The sequence below is a fragment of the Elephantulus edwardii genome, unplaced genomic scaffold (genome assembly GCF_000299155.1).
Source record: "Elephantulus edwardii isolate Elephantulus edwardi_28Jun2011 unplaced genomic scaffold, EleEdw1.0 scaffold00013, whole genome shotgun sequence".
Classification (NCBI taxonomy): domain Eukaryota; kingdom Metazoa; phylum Chordata; class Mammalia; order Macroscelidea; family Macroscelididae; genus Elephantulus; species Elephantulus edwardii.
In genome coordinates this window covers 2914357-2937662 of record NW_006399763.1, presented here as the reverse complement: position 1 = coordinate 2937662, position 23306 = coordinate 2914357, and the positions used below count along the sequence as shown (strand labels likewise).

General features: G+C 39.2%; 1 protein-coding gene and 1 pseudogene across 2 annotated transcripts in view; one reads left to right on the top strand and one right to left on the bottom strand.

The window, feature by feature from the left end:
• LOC102860842 (sorting nexin-3-like) overlaps positions 1 to 23306 on the bottom strand; it is a 71428-nt gene that overhangs the window by 20959 nt on the left and 27163 nt on the right. The window lies entirely within an intron of this gene.
• LOC102862747 overlaps positions 20361 to 23306 on the top strand; it is a 19312-nt pseudogene continuing 16366 nt past the window's right edge.

Genomic DNA, 23306 nt, shown 5'->3' with positions numbered 1-23306 from the left:
TTATTATACAATAATAGTTTTATATAATATTTATCCTTACAAGACTGAGTTAGTTCACTCAGCGTAATGCTCTCCAGTCCCAGTCAAGTTAGGAAATAGTTACAAAATCACTGTTCCGTCAACAATTCTACTAGGAATAATTCCACAAATATTCCCAACAGGTATAGAAAGAAATCAATACATAGTCATTTTATGTTAGCACTGGTTTACATAATGGCAAAACAAAAAAGCTAGAATACCAGCCTAATTTATTGTTACAACCATAAAATATTACGTAGTCTTATAGACTTTTGGGGGTTGGTGTGTCGTAATTAGTGAGACTGGCCCAGGACAGGGAAGAGTTCAGAGCAGCTGTACATAGGGCTGCTGTACATCACAGGTGACTAAATGGCACATAACATACTATGACAGGTTTGGAAGCAGGAGTGGCATCCACTTTCTAAATAACATAACCCTGGAAACTCTATAAACTTTGATAAATGTCTATAGTTGTAGAGGGCTTGCTAAAGGCCTTTTGTTCCTAGGGTCGCTGTGAGTCATGCTCGACTCGAAGGTAACCAACAACATATACTTTAGCTATATAATGACTAGAAAGATGTTTACATGTACTTAGGAAGCTCTGGAGGCCTGGTGAGTAAAAAGTTACACAATGTAAAGGCAGGCAGTTTGAATTCATGCTGCTCCACAGGAGAAAGATGGGCAATCTTCTCCTATGCAATTTACAGCCTCTGAAAAATCTGCTGGATGGTCAGCTATGAGTCAGTTCTGACTCAAGGGCAATGAGTGAGTGAGTGCAAATGTACTCAGTACATGATACTATTTGTATAATTTTAAACAGTACAAAGGAATTAAATTTCACATGCAAGCAAAACTCTACTGAAGATTATGCAAAAATGACTGGAACAGCACATCGGCAGAGAACCGCTGGAAGTCCAGGTTGGGTTTAGAAGGGGTCATGGTACTAGGGACACTGTAGCTAATGTTAGATGGATCTTAGCTAAAAGCACGGAATACCAGAAGAATGTCTATCTGTGTTTCATTGACAATCCAAAGGCGTTTGACTGTGTGGATCATAACAAACTGTGGCTGACTCTGAGAAGAACAGGAATCCCAGAACACTTGATCGTGCTAATGAGAAACCTATACTTGGAACAAGAGGCAGTAGTCAGAACAGAGCAAGGAAACACTGCATGGTTCAAAACTGGGAAGGGCATACGCCAGGGATGTGTCCTGTCTCCAAACCTTTTCAACCTGTATGCAGAACAGATAATCTGGGAGGCTGGGCTCGATAAGGAGAAATGTGGGGTCAGGATTGGTGGAAGATCTATCAACAATCTGTATTATGCAAATGATACAACCCTGCTTGCTGAAACTAAGGAGGACCTGAAGCGCTTGCTTCTGAGGGTCAGGGACTGCAGCCTTCAATATGGATAGAGGCTCAATGTCAAGAAGACAAAGATTTTTACCACTAGGTCAACTGGCAGTATCAGAATGGATGGTGAAGAGACTGAGACTGTTCACAGCTTTAGTTTGCTTGGTTCCATAGTCAACACTCTCCACACCAGCAGCCAGAAATGAAAAGACTTAATTGTGATGGGAAAGTCTGTTGTTAGGGACCTCTCCAAAGTACTAAGAGCAATGCTGTCTCTCTGGAGACTAAGGTGTGTCTGATACAGGCCATGGTCTTTGCAATCACTTGTTATGCATCAGAGTTGGACAAGGACTAAGGAGAATAGAAGGAGAACTGATGGTTTTGAGCTGTGGTGCTGGAGAAGAGTATTGAGGGTTCCATGGACTGCCAGGAGAACAAACAAGTTCATCCTGGAGAGGGTTAAAATGGGCGGCTCTTGGAGGCAAGGATTCTGAGGCTTCGTCTGACATATTTTGGACATGTTATAAGGAGGGACTGGTCCTTGGAGAGGGACATCATGCTTGGGAGGGTGGGGGACAGTGTAGGAGAGGAAGGCCCTCTATGAGGTGGATTGATTCAGTGGGGTAATTGGGATGGGCGTGTCAGAGACAGTGAAATTGGTACAGGACAGAGCAGGGTTTAGGGCTGTTGCACATAGGGTCACTATGAGTCGAAACTGACTCGACAGCACATAACAATAACAACAAAGAAATTTAAAATTGAGTTACCCAGAGTCTCCTAAGTTATGGAGCAGCCTAAAATGGAGAAAATAGTAAGAATTCAATGCACAGAAGTAGCAAGTTTGGAAAATATTTAGAAAGTAATTCTATATAAGAAATAGATTGAGAAGGGTATACGCCAGGGATGTGTCCTATCTCCATACCTTTTCAACCTGTATGCAGAGCAGATTATCCGAGAGGCTGGGCTCTATGAGGAGAAGTGTGGTGTCAGGATTGGTGGAAGATCTATTAACAATTTGCGTTATACAGATGACACAACCTCATGCACTTGCTGCAGAGGGTCAAGGACTGCAGCCTTCAGTATGGACTGAGGTTCAATGTCAAGAAGACAAAGATTCTCGCCACTGGACCAATTGGTAGCATCAGGATGGATGGTGAAGAGATTGAGATTGTTCATAGCTTCAGTTTGCTTGGCTCCACGGTCAACACTCTTGGCACCAGCAGCCAGGGGTTCAAAGGATGTATTGTGATGGGAAAGTCTGCTGTTAGGGACCTCTCTAAAGTACTCAAGAGCAACGGTGTCTCTCTGGAGACTAAGGTGCGTCTGATACAGGCCATGGTCTTTGAAATCACTTGTTATGCATCAGAGAGTTGGACAATGACTAGGGAGGACAGAAGGAGAATTGATGCCTTTGAGCTGTGGTGCTGGAGAAGAGTATTGAATATACCCTGGACTGCCAAGAAAACAAACAGATTCATCCTGGAGAGAATTAAACCAGGCTACTCCTTGGAGGCAAGGATTCTGGGGCTTCGTCTGACATACTTTGGACATGTTGTAAGGAGGGACTGGTCCTTGGAGAGGGACATCATGCTTGGGAGGGTGGGGGACAGTGTAGGAGAGGAAGGCCCTCTATGAGGTGGATTGATTCAGTGGGGTAATTGGGATGGGCGTGTCAGAGACAGTGAAATTGGTACAGGACAGAGCAGGGTTTAGGGCTGTTGTACATAGGGTCGCTATGAGTTGCAAACGACTCGACGGCACATAACAACAACAACAACAACAACAACAGTTCTATATAATCTAAAACAGGATGGGAATCTGGAAAGATTATACTGGATGGGGCACTGACCATCTAGTTAAATTACCTACTGAATGAAAGAGGAGTTGCTAAACATCTTTGAACAGAAAAGTGTTATGTTAAAACTCTAGCCTAGAGTTAGAGCATTAGCAAATGAGGCAACAAAGAAAGCTAGCACAAAAGTAGAACTTGATGAATTAGCTATGTGTATGCATAAGGAGCGGTTCTAACAACAGCTGCGTCTAGTTGACTGTTAGGTTTATCTGTTTGCAGAATATGGAAAGACTACTAAGGCAAATCACAGTAAAAATTCCCAAGATATTTTACTTTATAATTTAAAATACTTTAGACTTATCAAGAATAAAAGTGCTGAACTTCAAGTTAAACCTAAGTGTGGTTAACCTACTTCAAGGTGACAAAAACTTCTGAAATTTAAAAGACAAAATTTAGTATTCTCTTATCCTGCTATTCACATTCTACCTCCAATTTCAGAAAAGTCGTTCAATTCTAGGTTCAGAATAATTTGGAAACCTCTAGTTTCACCCTAACTAATGGCTGACTTCTTATCAGACTTAAGTATCAAACACAGACTTTTGTATGAAATACAGAAAATATTTTACCTGCTGTTTATAGGAAATAATAGATTAGCTTGCTCTCAGTGATCATAAAAAGATCAGTCTTCCTCCAATCCTACTGCAAAATTATTCTTCATATAGTTAACTGTCATCAAGTCACCTCTGACTCATAGCAACCCTATGCACAATAGCTCTGAACCCTGCCCTATACTGACCCAAACTCACTGTCTCTGACACACCTACCCCCACTAATCCCAGTTACTGCGCCAATCCATCTCATCCAGGGTCTTCCTCTTCTGTGCTGTTAATCCACCCTTCCAAGCATGATTTCCTTCTCTAAGGACTAATCTCTCCTCGCCTGGTACCCAAAGTATGTGAGATGGAGCTTAAAGTTCCTTGCCTCCAAGGAGCAGCTTGGTTTTGTCCTCAAGACAGACTTGTTCTCTTGGCAGTCCATGGTATGTTCGAGACTCCTCCCCAGCACCACAATTCAGAGGCATCAATTCTTCTGTCATCCTCAGTTACTGTCAAGTTCTCTGATGCATAGCAAGTACTTGTGAAGACCATGGCCTAGATCAGGTGCACCCCTTAAGATTCTAGACTAACTTCACTGCTCTTCAGCACTTTGGAGAGGTCCCTGACAGCTTTTCCCAGTGCAATTTGTCTTTTGATTTCTTGACTGCTGATGCCAAAAGTAGAGTCGAGCAAGCTGAAACTGTTAACAACCTCAATCTCTTCTTTTATTATAGTTCTAAGAATCTCTTCTCCTTTTATCATAGTTCTAAGAATCTTTGTCTTGATATTGAGCTTCAATCCATATTGAAGACTGCAGTCCTTGACCTTCTGCAGCAAATGCTCCAGGTTCTCCTCAGTTTTGGCAAGCAAGGTTGTGTTATCTGCATAAAGCAAGTTGCTGATGAGTCTTCCTCAAATCCTGATGCCAAATTCTTCATAAATTCCAGCCTCCTGAATGATCTGTTCCATATATAGATTGAAAAGGTATGGAGAAAGGATACAATGATAATTTATATAATGACCTTTTCTGATTTTAAACCCTGCAATGTTCCTTTGTTCTGTTCAGACAACTCTTCTTGATCTATACATAGGTTTCCCACAAAGCAAAATTAAGTGCTGTGTGAGTCTCATTCTTCTCAATGTCATCCATATTTTGTTATGATCCATAAAAATGCCTATACATAGTTAACAAAGCACAAGTAAACATCTTTCTGGTATTCTCTGCTTTCAGCCAAGATCCATCTGACATCAGCAGTGACATCCTTTGTTCTATAACCTCTTCTGAATCTAGCTTGAATTTCTGGAAGTTCCCTATCAATCTACTGTTCCAGCTGTTTTTAAATAATCTTTGGCAAGATTTTACTTGCATATGATGTTAAAAATAATTTCCTCATTCTGCTGTTTACCTTTTTTTTTTTTTAAATGGGAACAGATATGGATCTCTTCCAGTCACCTAGGCCAATAGATGTCTACCAGTATCTTGGCATAGGCTAGTGAGTACATACAGGGAATATCTGCATTTTGAAACTCTACAATTAGTAATTCATTAATTCAAATGGTCGTCTTTTTGCCAATGTCTTCAGTGCAGCTTGAACTTGTTCCTTCATTACCACTGGTTCTTTATTATACGCTATTTCCCAAAATGGTTCAGTGTCAAACAATTCTTTTTGGCCCAGTGATTCTGTATAGTCTTTCCATCTTCTTTTGATGGTTCCTGGATCACTCAAGATTTTGCCCACAGCATCCTTCAGTATTGTAACTTGAGGTTTCAATTTGTTCTGCAGCTCTTTCAGCTTCAGAAATGCCAAATGTGTTCTTCCCTTCTGATTTTATTACTCCAGCTCTTTGAACATTTTGTTATAATTCTTTACTTGCTTTCCCCGAACAGTTCCATGAAATTTTCTATTCATTTCTTTTACTTCAGCATTTCTTCCTTTTGTTTTGTTTTTCTTCCTTCTAATGTGATTTTTGGTCTCTTCTGACATCCATTTTGGTTTTTTTATTCCTGTCTTTGTAATCCCCCGCACCCCCTTTTAAAATGGATGATATCATTGATGTCATCCATATCTTACTTGGTCTTCATGTTAAAACAACAGGAAGAAACTTAGAACACAATAATAATACTCATGTATGGCACTGAAAAGTTTTAAAAATATTTAAATATGGGAGTTACTGCAGCCTAGTGGTCAAGAGTTGTGCTGGTCAGCCAAAGGTACATGGTTCAAATACACCAGCTGCTCTATGGAAAGACGATGGGCAATCATCTCCTGTGCTGCCTCTGAAAACCCAGTGGAGGCTCAATTATGAATCGGTTCCAACACAACAGAACATAACAACCACCACTGAATCCTTTCATTCCTGGGACCTTATTTTTTTGCCAGTGCCTGCAGTGCAGCTTGGACTTCTTCCTTCAGTACTACTAGATCCCGATCAAATGCTACCTCTTGAAATGTTTCCATTAGTGTCAAGCAATTCTTTTTAGCACAGTGACTCTGTGTTCCTTCCATCTTCTTTTGATGATTCCTAGACCACTCAAAATTTTGTCCATCAAACATTTCAGTCTTTTAACTCGAGGCATGAATATTTTTCTTTATATTCTTTCAGCTTGAGATATGCAGAATGTGTTCCTTCCTTTTGCTTTTCTAACTCCAGCTCCTTGCATGTTTTACTATAATATTTTAATTTGCTTGTGATCTTGAGCTGCCCTTTGAAATTTTCTGTTCAGCTTTCTTACTTGACTATTAACTCACAGCAAATCTAAGAATAGATATCAACTTTGCCCTATCCTTGTGATCTCTCTGTCCTGATCAAGCCGACTGTGGGAGTCACTGTATCAATGCAGTTCACTGAAAGTCTTACTCTCTTTCACTAACCCTCTACCTTTCTCAGCATGATATTTCTCTATAAGGACTTGTCCTGCTGAAAATATGCTCAAAAAGAGATCAAGTTTCACTAGCCTTGCCTCTAAGGAGCATCATGGTTTCACTTCCTCCAAGACAGATATGTTTGTTCTTTTGTCAGCTCATGTGTGTAAAACTCCTTGCCAATACCACAATTCAAAGGCATCAACGTTTCTCTCTTCCTCATTCGTTGTTCAGGAAATTAATTAACAGTGGAAAGAAACTAGAGAAAATATGTGCTTGTACTCTTTATCTCATACAGTTGTTTTAATGATTAAATGAACAGATGCAAAATACTTATAAGTATACTTAATACACAATAAGCCTTTAAAACATTCTTTTTGCATCTTCTTCAAACTTTTTAATTTACCAATTTCTCCTATTGTAATGAAGTCTTCTATATCTTTATAATAGCTATGGCTCTGTTATATCTGCTTAGTAAATTTTCTACACTTACTTAAACATACCGATACACAAAAGGAGAGAGGAATGGACAAAGGGAGGAAGGAGAGAATTATTTCTGCTAAATCTTTTTGAGGGTAGGTTTCAGAAAGCACAATCCTTTCCCTAAGGACTTAATTGTGAATCTCCAAAGAAGGACATTCTCTTATCTGACTCCAGCACAAAGACTATATATAGGAATTTACTTAGTAGTTATTATCTACCATCTTCTATAATGAGTCATCTATGACTCACAGCAACCCTATAAACAACAGCTCTGAACCCTGCTCTATCCTGAGCCAATCTCACTGTCTCCACTGCCACAATCACTGTGTCAGTCTATCTCACCCAGGGTCTTCCTCTCCTGTGCTGACCCTCTACTCTTCCAAGCATGATGTCCTTCTCCAAGGACAGACCCTTCCTGGCAACATGCTCAGAATATGTGAAATGGAGTTTCAAAATCCTTGTTTCCAAGGAGCAACCTGGCATCAGCCTCTCCAGGACAGACCTGTTTGTTTTCTTAGCTGTCTATTGTATGTTCAATACTCTTCTCCAGCACCACAACTTAAAGGCTTCAATTCTTCTTCTGCCATCTTTCGTCACTGTCCAGTTCTCTGAGGCCTAACAAGCAACTGCACAGAGGTTGGATTGGGCAGCACCTTAGTCTCTAGACTGACATCATAGCTCTTTAGCACTCAAGAGACACTTGATTGCAGACTTTTCTAAAGCAATCTTTTGAGTTCCTGACTGCTGGTGCCAAAAGATTGGGGATCTCTAAGCAAAATGAAATTATTAACAACCTCAATCTTTTAATCTACTATGATGCTGCCAATTGGCCAAATGGTGAGGATCTTTATTTTCTTGATGTTGAGATGAAATCCATACTAAAGACTGCAATCCCTGACCTTCTGCAGCAAACGCTTCACCTTCTGCAGCAAACATTTCAAGTCTTCCTCAGATTTCATGAGCAAGGTTGTACCATCTGCATATCGCAGGTTGCTGAAGAGTCTTCTTCAAATCCTGATGCCACATTCCTCTTCATCAAGTCCAGCCTCCTGAATGATCTGTTCCACATGTAGATTGAAAAAGTATGGAGAAATGACACATCCATGACACAATGCTTTTTTATTTTGAAACATGCAGTATGCAATGTTTGCCTGCTCTGTTTGGACTACAGCTTCCTGGTCTAAGTACAGATTTTGCATGAGCTTAACATAGTATACAGTTCTTATTCAAATTTTACCAGATGTTACAATGGTAGTCTTTTTAAGTTTTTAAAAAGCAGAAATTAATAATTCAACACTGCAACCTGACTGTCTCTTTAAAATGCAAAAAAGAACCTGTTGCCATCAATTCCAACTCACAAGTGATCCTACAGGACAGCGCAAAATTGTCCTATTGGGTTTCCTAGGCTGTAATCTTCATGCAAGTAAGGAGACTGTATCATTCTTTGATGGAGCAGGTAGAGCCTGAACTGCTGATCTTTCTGCTAGCAAATGGATGCTTTAATCACTGTACCACTAAGGCTTCTTTTGGCTATCAGTCTTTAATCAATATCCTCAACCCTTTTGCCATTCAAAACAGACATTTTTAAGGCAGCCAGAGATCTGGTATATTTTACATCTGGGTTTATCTGCTTCCTCCCTCTTCGGTTCAATGTTAGGCATTTTTGGCAAGAATGTGCTTATATGATTAAAGTCCCATCAGTGTATCACAGCAAGAGAGATGTATCAGCTTGCCCTTTTAATGACTTATTAGGTTAATGTGAGGTCAGTAAAGTTATCTTTTTGCTGTCTTTTTAAATTTAATAAGGGTGTCTTTATTTAAAATCCTCATACTTGCACTTTAAAATAAAATTTGGTTGTGTGTGACTTCAGGTCTCCGGTAGTTCGAATTCACCAGCAGCTCTAAGAAAGATGAGCAGTCTTCTTAGGTTACCATTTAAGTTTCAGACACCTAATGGAGAATTAACTTTATGGCAGTGAGTAATTCTGTGGTATAGCTGTCTGCTTGGCTTACACCATTAGGAAAGGAGTGTTAGTAGTGCAATGGGTACAAGTTCACTGGCTAACCAGAAAACTGGAAGCTTAAACACACCCAGCTGCTCTATGGGAGAAAAGCCTCATGATCTGATCCCCAAAAGATTATAGATTAGAAAATCCTATAAGGCAATTCTACTTTCATCACAGGGGGTCACTAAAAGTAAAATTTGACTTGAGGGCACTTAAAAACCACTATGAGAATTCTTATGAAAGCAGAAAATTTCATTTTCTCTCAGAGTGGTGGATGATTCAAACTACTGACATTTTAGTTAGTAACTCACTGCTTAATCACCCACTCCTTATCAAATACAGTGTGAATTCTTAAGTATATACATATATAATGTTTAAGTAAATAAATATGTTCATAATTTGTTGACTTGGAAGACGGAGCAAGAAGTTTTATAGTCCACTTGGCCACAATGGACATTTGTACCTGTCTCACAAGAAATACACTGCAATTCCCCAAACTTCTGTGTTGTTGTTGTTAATGTGCTTCTGAGTCGCCCGTGACTCTTAGTGACCCCAAATACAACAGCTCTGAACCCTGCCCTATCCTGAGGCACATACCTAATCCCACTGCCTAAATTATGGTGTCAATACATCTCATCTGGGGTCTTCCTCTCCTGTACTGTTCCTTCACCCTTCCAAGCACAACGCCACGTGCCCAAATTATGTAAGACAGAGCTTTAAAATCCTAGCCTCTGAGGAGAAACAGACCTGTTTGTTCTCTTGTCGGTCCACAGTATGTTTAAGACTCTTCTCCCACACAACTCAAAAGCATCAATTCTTCTGTCATCCTTAGTCACTGTGCAGCTCTCTGATACAAAGCAAGTAAGTGTAAAGACCAAAGGCTGGATAAGGCGCAGCTTAGTCTCTAGACTGACATCGTTGCTTCTCAGTACTCTGGAGAGGTCCCTGACAGCAGAATTCCTGACTGCTAGAGCCAAGAGTACAATTCTCAAACTTCTGTGTACCTTGCCTTTTTTACATGATGAAAATACACTTTACTTAGCTCATGAAAAGGGGATAGGCTAACTATATGATTATTAGTTGCTGTTGAATGACTCTCAGTGATTCTATGAACAGACTTCTATCCTGTGCCATCTTCATTGTCTCTGACAATGAGCCCACTGCTGCAGTCATCACAGCATTCCATATCCACACGGGGTCTTCCTCTCTTTCACCAATCCTGCACCTTTCTAAGGAATGGCCTCTTTTAGCAACATGCCCAAAATATGTGAGCCACGGCTTTGTTACCCTTGCCCCTAAAGGGCAGTCTGGCGGCATGTTTTTCAAGACATATCTGTTCAGTTTTTTTGGCAGTCCCTATTCAGTGTTTTTCTCCAACACCACAATTCAAAGGAGTCCATTCTTTTTCTATCATCCTTATTCACTGTTCCGGGCTCAGATACTAGTAAGTGATTGAAAAGACCATGAAAAAGTTATGTAAGATACCTAAAACATTCAGAATACTAGAAAAGATGAAACTCCTACAGAGAACTGATCAAGTACTATTTTGTTGCTATTCATTTATTCTAGTAATATAACTAAAAATAAAACTTAAAAAAAAGAAATGTCATGAGATGTCTGTATGCCTGACAGACACTTTTAATTTGCAATTTATATAAAGAAGCCAGTCATTTTTCCACAAAATAAACTACTAATTGCACAAGGTAAGATCATGAGATATACAAAATTACATTATAATATCAAAGAACAGATTTTTGAAACCTTGGTATAGGGCTCAAAAACAAGTGATCTCTTCAGGTCTAAACATAGGAAATTGCCACATTACTAGTTCCCAAAAAGGTAGGTCTTACACTGGCTGACCTATTAAAGTCAGCAGCTCACAGATACCGTATACATAACCTGATTAGCACTGATAGCCAAGCTGAAAACCAAGCTGAAAGATGTGATCACTTGAATATACCTTAACAATAGGTACTAAAAAAATGTTTACTAGGTGTTTCTAGTATTTCTTCAGATAGTGTCACATGTACATTTGGGGGGTAAAAAAAGAGACTGGCAACAACATCAAAAGTATACTCAATAAGCCATACTCTATTCAACCACTCCTAAGAGATGTAAATGAATGCCTCACTACAGTCCTTATTAAATGGCTGCATTTCTCCAAATATCTCCATCTAAAAAGATAAAGGATAAGTTGAGAAGTGCTTAAGCTATCACCTCTCCCTTCAGTACTTTTGATACTTGTTTTACCCAATCTGAACAGCACGAATAACTGGATATGGTTTATAACCCAGATGAACCCTAAATATGGCTGGGGAGAAGTCACTTAAGTGAAGAATAAGCTTTTAGTCTGGAGAACCTTTGAAATGCAGATTGTCGCTAAGCCAAAGTATTTCGTTTTGTTTCTTTCTTTTCTCCTTCTTCATCTCCCCCCCCCTTAAAATAAGGACATAGCCTTCTGTACAACTCCTCCCTACTTTAAATACCTGTTTGCAACGCTCATGCAAGGTTTTCAATGAACAATTTTAATGAAATTGTGCAGTGATAAGGAAATGTCTAACTGTTCATGAACATTTATATAATCACGCAGGCTATGCAGAAAGGAAACTGTCTATTAATAGTCTAAGGCCATTTTTAGACAATTTTAAAGATGCAAAACTTTGTCTTCTCAACATGTTTATTTAGACAAGAGCTTTAAACACACATGCACATCTGTGCGCGCACGCGCACACACACACACACACACACACACACACACACACACACACACACAAAGCCAAATGCCACCACTGTTCAGTATCAATTGGGTAAGAGAAGAATCTGAAAAATTAGCATCCTCAGGTGATTCTAAGACCATCTGAACTCATCTGGAAGTATCTTTGGAGACAGGCCTGCTGATTCACTTCTGAAAGGTCACAGTCTTAAAAACCCTATGGAAAAGTTCTATTCTATACACATGGTGCTGCCATGTTTCACAACAAACTCCATGGTTACTAACAAGAACAAAGATGTAGCTGGGGCTGACAAGCACAGCTCTGCTGCATACCATCTAGTAGATGCTGACTTATTACATCAACTTTATACAACGAAGCAGAACTGTTCCATAAGATAATCTTTAATCATAGGCTATTAATCATTATGGGAATAGTTAACTAGGTCTTTTTTCCTTCAAAGACACTGGATAGGTCTGAACCACCCACCTTTCAGTTAGTGGCTGAGCTGGAATAGTTTAGCAATATTTTATCATATTAAGGGAAGTGAGAGAGAGGATGGTGCTGTGTATATGGGAGTTGTGTTGTGTTGTGTTGTGTTGTGTTGTGTTGTGTTGTGTTGTGTTGTGGCAGTCTCTGGAGAAAGGCGACTCTGCCTCCAGAAGCCAGGGAAGCCACGCTTGGCCTTGGGTTGAAGGCAGAGCGGCTTCAAGCCGAAAAGTCTTTCACTGTTTGTGTTCAGACATTCCTCTAGGTCGTATAGCCCTGGTGTACAAGTTGCCGTCCCGGGGTCACTTGTGGTTGCTGTGAGGCTGAACACTGTGACACAGATGTGTCAAATACGTTAATGGTTGGCTACCCAATGCAGACTGAGAATGGGGTGGAGCTCCCTGACTGAACAAGTGTGGAAGGAGGAGTGGCGTCCACTTCCATAATAGCTTGCCTCCGGAAACCCTACGAACTTGGAGAGAGGATGAAAGGCACCCAAGTTTCAAGGACTCTCCTTCATAGGGTCGCTATGAGTCGCCTGCGACTCAACGGCACTTAACAACAGCAACAAGGGAAGTGATACTGAAATCAACACTATGAGTATAAAATATAAGTAAAATTATGATGTGGAAACAAATTGAAAAATATTAGTCAAGATCTGTTCAGTAAGTGTACATTAAACTTCTATATATGCAGTATCATTCTTCTACCTATTATAAGTGATCTTCCATGCCCTCGTGGTAAGAAGCTGTGCTGCAATCACAAAGGCATGTGGTTTGAACCCACCAGCAGCCTTGGGGAAGAAGGATGGGCAATCTCCCCTCTTATGATTAACTGCCTCTGAAAACGTGCTAGAGTGTCAGTTATGGGTTCGTTCTGACTCAACGGAACACAACAATAATAAAATAGACTATAGGAATCTCAAAAGGCATCTTCCTCAAGGAGTTACATTAATAGTAAACTTATAAAAAAATTTTTTTAAAGTAAAGAACTATTTTAAGATTTAATAGATAGCAGTTACAACCATAATTCATGGCCTTTAAATGTTTAGATGGAGGAATAGAAACTAATATTAGAGTACTCAACAGAAAGAAAAGTGGGTATGTATGTGTACACACACACACACACACGTTAGGTTGAGTTTGTATGATTGGCTTATGAAAAGATACTCTTACTATTAAAAATCATTTTACATACTCACTTGCTTCTCATCTGGTATTATTAATACAATCACATATATTATTGAGGTGAGACACAGTGTAGTGCAAAACACCCAGAAACATATCAATCCCAACTCCTTCATTAATCAGTTGCTTTGCCTGGGCAAAACACCATTACTGACTAAAATGGGTTCGAGGTCCAGATAAGAGACTCAAGACAATTTACAGATCTTCCTTAAGCTTAACTCCTAAAGATCTCAAATTGTTCTTCTAAAATGAGCTCTGATGGCTAAGTGGTAAGGAGCTACACTGCCATCCCAAAGGCACCTGGTTCAAATTCACCAGCTGATCTGTGGGCAAGATGGGCAATTTCCTCCTATGTGATTAACCTGCCACTGAAAACCCATTGGAGGATCAGCTATGGGCTGGTTCTGAATGATGGTAGATGACAACAACAACAAGACGTTTTGTAGTAGGTGAGAAGGAACATAAATGTCATGGACTATTTATTATTTCGGCAGCTGCTACAGACTAAATTGCATATTCTCCAAAATATGTTTTGAAACTACAAACCTTATAGTTGTGGATGTTAACTCTATTTAGGAAAGTGGCTTTCTTTGTTATGTTAGTGAGGCTATATTCATGTAGAATATAGCTTTAAAATGTCATAACTTCTCAGTTTTAAATAGCAGTATTAACATAGAGTAAATCAAGTATAAACCAGGGAAGACAGATGCCACATGAAGATCACTGAGGAACCAAGAATTGCTGGCTACTAGCAGTTAAGATAAATGAAAGGCCGCCTCTTGGAGTCACACTCTGCATTTAAACTTCGAGCTTTCTAAACTGTGAGAAAAACAAATTTATGCTCTTTAGAGCCACTCATCTGCAGTATTTTCATTACAATAATACTAAGTATGACAATGGCCTAGAATAAACTATGCATCTCAGTATTTAAGCATCTTTCTGTATCCTCCCCATAACGGTTTGGCCATGTGTGGCTGCCTCTAAACAAAGATATTATTAGCAAATATTTGTACACTGGAGTTTGTGCTGTTCTTCAGGAACCCTGCCACTATTCTGAGACATCTACACTGAAGACAACCAAGAACCCTATCAACAACCCCAACCAAGTTCTTGACCGGCAGTTGACACTAATTTACCAGGTGTCGAATCCTCCAGTGCCAGTCAAGGTGTTCATCAAATGCCAAGATGACAGAGAGAAGCTTCCCTTCTGAGACCTGACCAAACTGCAAGCTTGTAAAACGACTGAATGTAACTTTAAATCACCAAATCATGGGACTGGTTGTTATATAGCAATCCTTCACTCACATTCATTGCTGCTGAGTCAGAAGTAACTCAGCTGACCCACCAGCAGGTTTTCCAAGGCTGTAAAGTGCACTGGAGGAGACCATCTGCCCTTTCTCCCTCAGAGTATCTGGGTAGATTCAAACTGGTCAGAGTCACTCTCTGGATTAGGCTGCCAGAACTCAGAGCAATAGATAACTGAATCAACAATTTAACCTTGGTAAAATTTTGATAGATAAGAATCAAATTTAGATTTTTAAAGGATAGAATTTCATATGTAAAAGGTTGGTACCTCAAGTGTAATTTATTTTTAACTTTGCTATTTACTTCTTTTTGCTTCCTTATTAATACTTGATTGTGCTGAAGTTTCCAGATAATCCAAAATAGTTAGCTCACTGAGAATTATCTAGCAAAAATGTTTTCCTTCATTAAGAATCTGCTATAACAACCTACAATGAAGTTCTTCCAGTCTAAACAAAGGCAAGGTTATTAAAGAAAAGACTGAGCTGCTCTCTCTACAATAAATAATTTGATTAACCTTTAACTAAGAATATATAGTATGAAATAGTTAACTATATCATAAACAATGAAGTTGAATTGTTTTTCCAAACATAGTATTACCTGGAAAATTCTTTTTAAAAAAGGATGTTTTAATGAGTCTTAATTCTGTAAGACATGAGTGATACATATATTAATAGACTCTTTTCTCCTGTAGTCAGAATGATTAGCTATTAATAAGAGCAACTAGACAGACATTAAACACTACACACATGCATGTTTTAAACCTGCAGATTGACAGCAATGCCATTATAGTATCTTATTCTTTTCATAAAACCCTACAAAGAGTGATTATTGTTCTAATTATCTGACAGTGTCTAAATCACTAACTTAAAAATCTTCATCTTATTAGAAATGGAAAAGAACTGTCTATAAATCAACACAGTAAAAGCAAAGGTGACAAGAGGAAATCTTGGAACTGACTTGATGACAATGAGTTTGAGGTTTCTGTTTTTTAATAGTTTTAGTTTACTACTCTTCTCATTCCCTTCCTCCTTCAACAACTCCATAAAAAGTTCTGCCAGTATAGTAAAATGTAAAACTCCACACTATTGCTATCACAGGGGGTTGTCAATCAGTAGAAGGCAGAAACGTCCCGTATCAAAGTGGTGATGAAGGAAGGCCAATATCACAGCAGTCCAAAGTCCCAAAGTCAAGGTACTAGGCAATAAACCAAAAGACCTACAAATAACTCAGGGGAGATTCAAGGAATGTGGCAGATGTGCAAGCACTGATAAACTCCTACTTAACTCTTCAGGGCTGAAGAACTGTGTGCATAGGCAAGGCTGTGTGTAAGCTCAGTCAAGACTGAAAAGATCTTGGCTATCAAAACACTGCTTCATGAATATAAGAGGTTCTGCATGAACAGAAGAAAGAAGAAAACTTGGCACAAAGTGAAAGCTGGGGTTACTTTATTAACTGCCTGAAATACAAATGCTTTCTTCAGTCTATACACAAATCCACTGGCCAAGGGTAGAAGCATTACTAACTCGAAGTACTTATGCACAACCTCTTATCAGTCATTAACTGACTGCTAAGTTATGAAAGCTATACACTGTGGGGGAGGTAGACTCTACAGACTTAGTATAGGCAAGTTTCCAAACCCTCAAAAAAAAAAAGCTATGAGTTTCCTCGAGGAAGGGGAGAAGACTATCAGAAACTCAAGAGTTTCTATATTATCTAAAATGTTTAACAAAAATTTATGAGATCCGTAAAGAAACAGAAAAAGGGTATAATACAAAAGGGAAAAAAATTAAAATAAATAGAAACTATTTCTGAGGATGGTCAGTTGTTAGTGACTTAGTAGATAAAGATTTCAAAACAGAAATAAATATTTGCAAAGAGCTAAGGAAGTGCAGTTTAAAATTTAAAAGAAAGCATTATTACAATAATGGTGGTGCAATGGTAAGGGCTCAGCTGTCAGCCAAAAGGCTAGCAGTTAACTAAGCCACAAGTGCAGCTCCAGTCCAGGCTCCAAGCTCTACTTCTTTAGCCAGAGGATGGCTGATCACCATGCCTGACAAGCACTAGCATTTCCAGAAACCTGAGGTTGACTGCAGCTGCAGGAAACATTCCTGTTTGGGTCTAATACTGTCTTCTGGGTGCTGGGAGTCCTGGCCAATGGCCTCTGGGCTTGAGGGGAGGAGGGGTGTGGACTCTTCCTGGCTGTTTGTAGTCGCTGGAGACATATCACTGCTGGGCTTTTCCAGTTGCACCTAAGTCCTCTAAGAGAACACCTCCTTACTCAAGTTTTTCTCCCTGTTCCTCCATTTTCAAAGACTGGATTCTAGACCGGCTCAGCTCTTCATCGTCAACATCAAGGAAGGATCTACTGGGATGACTTCCAGAGACTCAATGACTGCTCAGAAATATTGTTCTGCTGCAGAGCCCGAGGACCCCAATGACTGAAACCTCAACATCTACTCTATCTGCACTGACTTGAAACAGAGCTAGGAGTGCTGCAGGGTGTCCATCTGCTTCTGTTAGACACCCTGCAGAGGACATATGTTCTCAGTACCCACTGTGGCTAAAACATCTGGCTCAAGCTGAAGCAGGGCTTCATCCACACCAAGGCTTTAATGGACCAGTGTGAGAAGTAGCTGCAGGCGAGCCTGTCATGGCCAGGGTGAACATCACTCTCCTCCAGATCTTTCACATCATACTACTATAGAAATCATACTAGTCAAAGCACTCAACTGGCCCAGGCCTCCGGTGGGAGCTTTCCAGAAGGCCTTTCCTACTAGTGCAGATCCTTTTCTGTGCACAGCTACAAATGACAGGCGAGGAGCCTGCTTTTGCCTGGGGTTTTGCTTTATGCAACTTCCAAGTTCTTGCCTTTATTAGTTGTAATCTAGAGCCTGCCTGTAGTCCACCATAGCCTCAATGTGCCAGACCTCAAAATAGGTCAATCAAGGATATTTCTCTACTTCCATCCTCTCACTATCAAACACTACAAACACTGTGCATTGTTGACTATGCAAAGGCATTTGACTGTGTGGACCATAACAAGTTGTGGCTACTATTGAGAAGAATGGGAGTCCCAGAGCATTTAATTGTGCTCATGTGGAACTAAACCTGGATCAGGAGGAATGTTGCATGAACAGAGAAGGGGAAAAATGCATGGCTTAAAATTGAGAGGAGAATGTGTCTGGGTTGCATTCAATCTGTAAGCTCAGCAAATTTTACAAGAATCTGTTCTCTATGATGAGAAATGCAGCATCAGGATTGGAGGGAAATTCATCAATAAATTGCGTTCTGCAGATGACGCCAACTTTGCTTGCTAAAAGTGAGGAGGACTTAAAGCACTTGCTGCAGAAAAACAAGGAATAAAGTATTCAGTATAGATTGCATCTCAGCGTCAGGAAAACAAGGATCCTTACAACTGTACCAACAGGCAATGTGATGATAGATGAAGAGACTGAAACTGTCAACAGCTTCATCTTGCTTGGGTTCACAATTTACAACACCCTTGGTACCAGCAGTCAGGCACTGCATTGGGAAAATCTGCAGTTAGGGATCTCTCCAAATTACTGAGGAGTAATGATGTTGGTTTGAAGACTAAGGTACGTCTGATTCAGGCCACAGTCTTTCCAATAACTTGCTATCCATCCGAGAGCTAGAAAATGAACAAGGATCATAGAAAAAGAATTGATCCCACGGACAGCCAACAGAACAAACAGATATGTCTTGGAGAGGAAGCAGCCAGAACACTCTTTGGAGGCAAGAATGATGAGGCTTTTCATCACATACTTTGGGCATGTTGCTAGGAGGCATGCTGCTACTCCTTGGAGAGGGACATGATACTAGGAAGGATGAAGGGTTAGCAAAGGAGAAGAAGACCCTTAACCAGGTGGATTGGCACAGTTACTGTTGCAAGGGGCTCTTGTGTGTCACAAATTATGAGGATGGCACTGGATAGAACAGGGTTCAGATCTTTTGTGGATAGTGTTGCTGTGAGTCGTATTCGACTCATCAACACCTAAGAATAACAACAACACTATAAAAAATGAATGGTGGTTACAAACTGGTTAAATAAACAACGTTTGGGGAGGCAAAAGGTCACTAGTTCAAACCTGTTACCAGCCCTATGGGGGACACCCCCCCTGTGATCAGCTTCTATAAAGATTACAGACTAAGAGTACTATGAGGTAGTTCTATAGGGTTGTTATGAGTCAAAAGCTTATACAACATGATGACAGTGACTCACTGAACAGAAAATCTTCAGTAGTTCATCAAGTATAATCAAACTAGAATTATGGAGGTAAAAAGTACCATACTTGTAAAGAAGAATTCACTAAAGGTTATCAACAGCTGACCTGAGTTAGCAGATAAAAGAATCAAATCAACAGAAACTCTGCATTCTGAAGAACAAGCGAAAATAGAATGAAGAGCCTTATGGAACCAGGGGATGCCATAAAACCTATGAAAACATCTGTACTGAGCATTCCAAAATGAGAAAACGTCTATATTTTATAAAAACTACACAATAGCTAAGGAAGCAGCAGTCAGGAAATCAAAAGATGGCAAATTGCACTGGGTAAATTTGCTGCAAGATATCCCTTTAAAATGTTAAAAAGATGTCATCTTGAGAATTAAGGTATGCTTGATCCAAGCCAAGGTTTTTTTCAATTGTCTCATACATATACGAAAACTGGACAACGAATAAGGAAGACCGAAGAAAATTCGATGCCATTGAATTATGGCCTTGGCACATGAAAGAAGTGCAACCAGAATGCTCCTGAGAATCAAGGACGGCAAGACCTCCTTGGGATATGTTGTCAGGAGAGGTCAGTGCCTGAAGAAGGTCATTACGCCAGGATAAGGCAGAAAGTCACTGAAAAATAATTTCCTTAAAGACATGGACTACCACAGTGGTTACCTCTATGAGCTCTATATAACAACAATCCTAGAGATGACAGAAGGCTAGGTAGTGTTTTGTTCTGTTATATACAGGGTCACATTTAAGTTAGAACTGACTTAACTAAAACCCACAAATATCTAAACATCTAAGAAGCTGAATAAACACTAAGTAGGGCAAACACAGAGATCTATAACTAAACACATCATAGTCTAACAGCTGAGAGCCAATGGCAAGCAGAGAATCTTGAAAGTAGCAAGAGAAAAAGAAAAAGATCTCATAGTAAGATTAATTCTGATTTCTCATTCGAAACAACAGAAATCATAAAGCAATAGGATAGCATATTTCCACGCAGAGGAAAAATAAAGGGTTCTAAGACAAATCCCAAGACTCTTAACTCTTCTTGAGTGTAGGTGGGACTTGTAAATATCATACATATCACCTTCATGGTTAAGTTACATTATATGACAATACTGCAGCTGCAATTAAAATGACAATCTTCAATAAATTTAACTTGGAGTTAATTAAAAGGTAGATTATCATGAACTGATCTGACTTAATGAGTCCTTTACAAGAGAATTTATATCTTTCTTGGAACTAACTCTGAAAAAGTCTACTATAGCTGCAAGAAAATGAATTCTGCAAACCAATGTGATCTCAGATGATGACCCTGGTCCTTAGGTGAGTCTGAAAACTTGCCTGATAATTTCATTTTAGGCCTTCTGAGGCTCTCAACAGAGGACTCTGCTAATCTTATATCCAAACTTCTGATGTATAGAAACTGTTACTAATAATAGGTGCTATTTGATCAGCTACAACTCATAGTCACTCTGTGAGTAATAGACCAGAACCTTGCTTTATCCTGTACCATCCTTATGCTCTCTGCCATTGTTGCTCAAGGCCCATTGTTACAGCCACTTATTGAGTACTGTCCCCTTTCAATGACCTCCTGCTTTTCCCAGCATGATGTCTTTTTCCAAGAACTGGCTCCTTCAGGCAACATTACCAACATATGTAAGATGGAGTTTCATTATCCTTGCCTCTAAGGAGCATTCTGATTGCACCTCAACCAAGACAGATTTGTTTGTTCTCTTGACAGTCCATGATATATTCAATATATTCACTCTTATCAGTACCACAATTCAAATGCACAGATTCTTCTTTGATATTCCTTATTCATTATCCAAGCTAAAGAAGCACAGGGATCAACTGAAAAGAAAATGGTTTGGATCAGGTGTTCCTTTAAACTGATGTCATCACACAACACTCTGTGGAGGTTCTTGACAGACTTCTTCAATGCAACACATCTTTTCACTTCCTGACTGCTGCTGCTATGGGTGTTAATTATGGAATTAAAGTAAAATGGAGTCTTTGAAAACATCACTATAACTCATAACTACTCTAAGAATAATAGCTCAGAACTTTGCTAGAAATATGATTGATGTAAGGCAGAAAAGAATACAGAATAGAGCAGCTCAGCCAGCTAGCTGGTGACACAGACTAAGTATGAATCCTCGCTTTGCCATTTACAGGGGCAATAATCATTGGTCATTTTTTCCAAGCAGGCTAAGCCTCAATTTCTTAATTTTAAAATACAGCTGAAGTAAGGATAAAAGAAAAAATGTAATGCACATCCAAAAACTTCTCCAACAGGGTAAAAAGGGAAGCCACCGACTGGGAAAAAGTATTTGGTAATGACATATGAGATAAGGAATTTATATCCAGAATTTATAAAATGCTTGAGCACCACAACAAGATAAAGGTAAATAATCCAATAGAAAAATGGGCACAGGATATGAACAGACACTACACCGATGATGACATTCAGACGGCACATGAAGAAATGTTCAAAATGCCTAGCTCTAAGAGAGATGCAAATTAAAACAACTATGAGATAGCATCTCATGCCAGACAGAATAACAAAATTTAATAGAATAGAAAGCAAAAATGCTGGCGAGGTTGTGGAGAAACTGGAACCCTTATTCACACTGTGGAAAGCGGTGTGGCGCTTTCTCAAAAAGTTGCAAATAGAGATACCTACCATTTGACCCAGCAATTCCATTACTGGGAATATACCCCAAAGAGACCATAACTGACACCCAAGCAGATATATGCACACCCACGTTATTGCGGCTTTGTTCACAATAGCAAGGAGTGGAAACAACCTAAGTGCCCATCAACAAATGAATGGATAGAGAAGCTGTGCTATATTCACACAATGGAATACTACACTGCATTGAAAAACAAGGAACTCATGCAATATTATTCAAAATGGGTGACTCTGGAGGACATTATGCTGAGTGAAGTATCTCAGTCACAAAAGGACAAATACTACATGGTGCCACTGTTGTAAAACAGGACTGACCTTGGGGTTGGGGAGAGACTGAGAAAGATGGGTTCAATAATGTGTACTGCACTGAAACAGATGAGGGAGAAAATTGTTTAAAACGGATATGTGATTAGGTATTTTTTTCATGACAGGAGTACAGAGCGAAGGCTACATGGTGGAATGGACCTGGGGCAGGGTTTGTAAAAACCACAAAAGAATTTTTCTTTTATTTTTCCAAGAAGGTAGTTTACTAGGAGGCATGGTTGGGAGGGGAGAAAAGTTCAACAATGAATGAATGGAAATCCAAAGCCTCTGTAAATTTTTACCGAAGTTAATAATAAATTTAAATAAAACAAAAAAAAAGGAAAAAAATGTATATGAAATACTTAAAATAAGGAGTTAAGCATCAGGGAAATGTCCATTCTTCTACTTGCTCACTATACCTATATATATACTTCGCACTCAACAATTTATGAAATATTGTTCTTTTACCAGCTCCCAAATTATAAAAGGTAGTATTAAAATTTATAGCTAGTCCACAAATTTGATTTCATGAATAGTTTATAAATTTGATTTTATGAAAGATTCTCCTTTTGATAAGTGTTCTTCCATACATTTATTTTCCCTTTTCTTAACATATACCTTTTCAAACAGTACCTCCTGGAAACAACATACCTTCTGAAAAGAAATTCATGAATTCTGACAACTTGTAGAATAAGAGTAAAGCAGATGGGCAGATCTTTAGTTTCTCATATGGAGAATTTATATTAACAGCATTAGATACAAATTCAAGTTTTGAAAAGTAAAGCTGAGGCAAAGGTATTTCACAGTGTATCATCTCCAGCTTCATCTAAAAGCAATGATGAAAACATTCTCTAATCTCTGTATTATAACGTCACCTTTTTAATGTGGCTACTCAACTTTTGATGTGTAGCTATAACTAGCTAATTAAATTTTTAATTTCATTTTCATTACTAAAAAAAAATCCCAAAAGAAATAGAAAATCAAACTAATTACCCTAGAACCGGAACAGACTCTTACCTGACACATCACTGATTTTCTGAGGCTGTAAATTTCATGAGCGAAGGCTGCCCATCTTATTACTAAGGAGCTGCTGGTAAATTTAAACTGCCAGTGAGGTTCATTTTTAGGTTAAAGCTGTAAAAGTCAAAGTATTGGCGAGTTCTGGTGGCAAGAAGCTATACTGCAATCCCAGAAGTACATGGCTCAAATCCACCAGATGCTCTGCTGGAGAAGGAGGGACAATCTCCTCCTGTACCA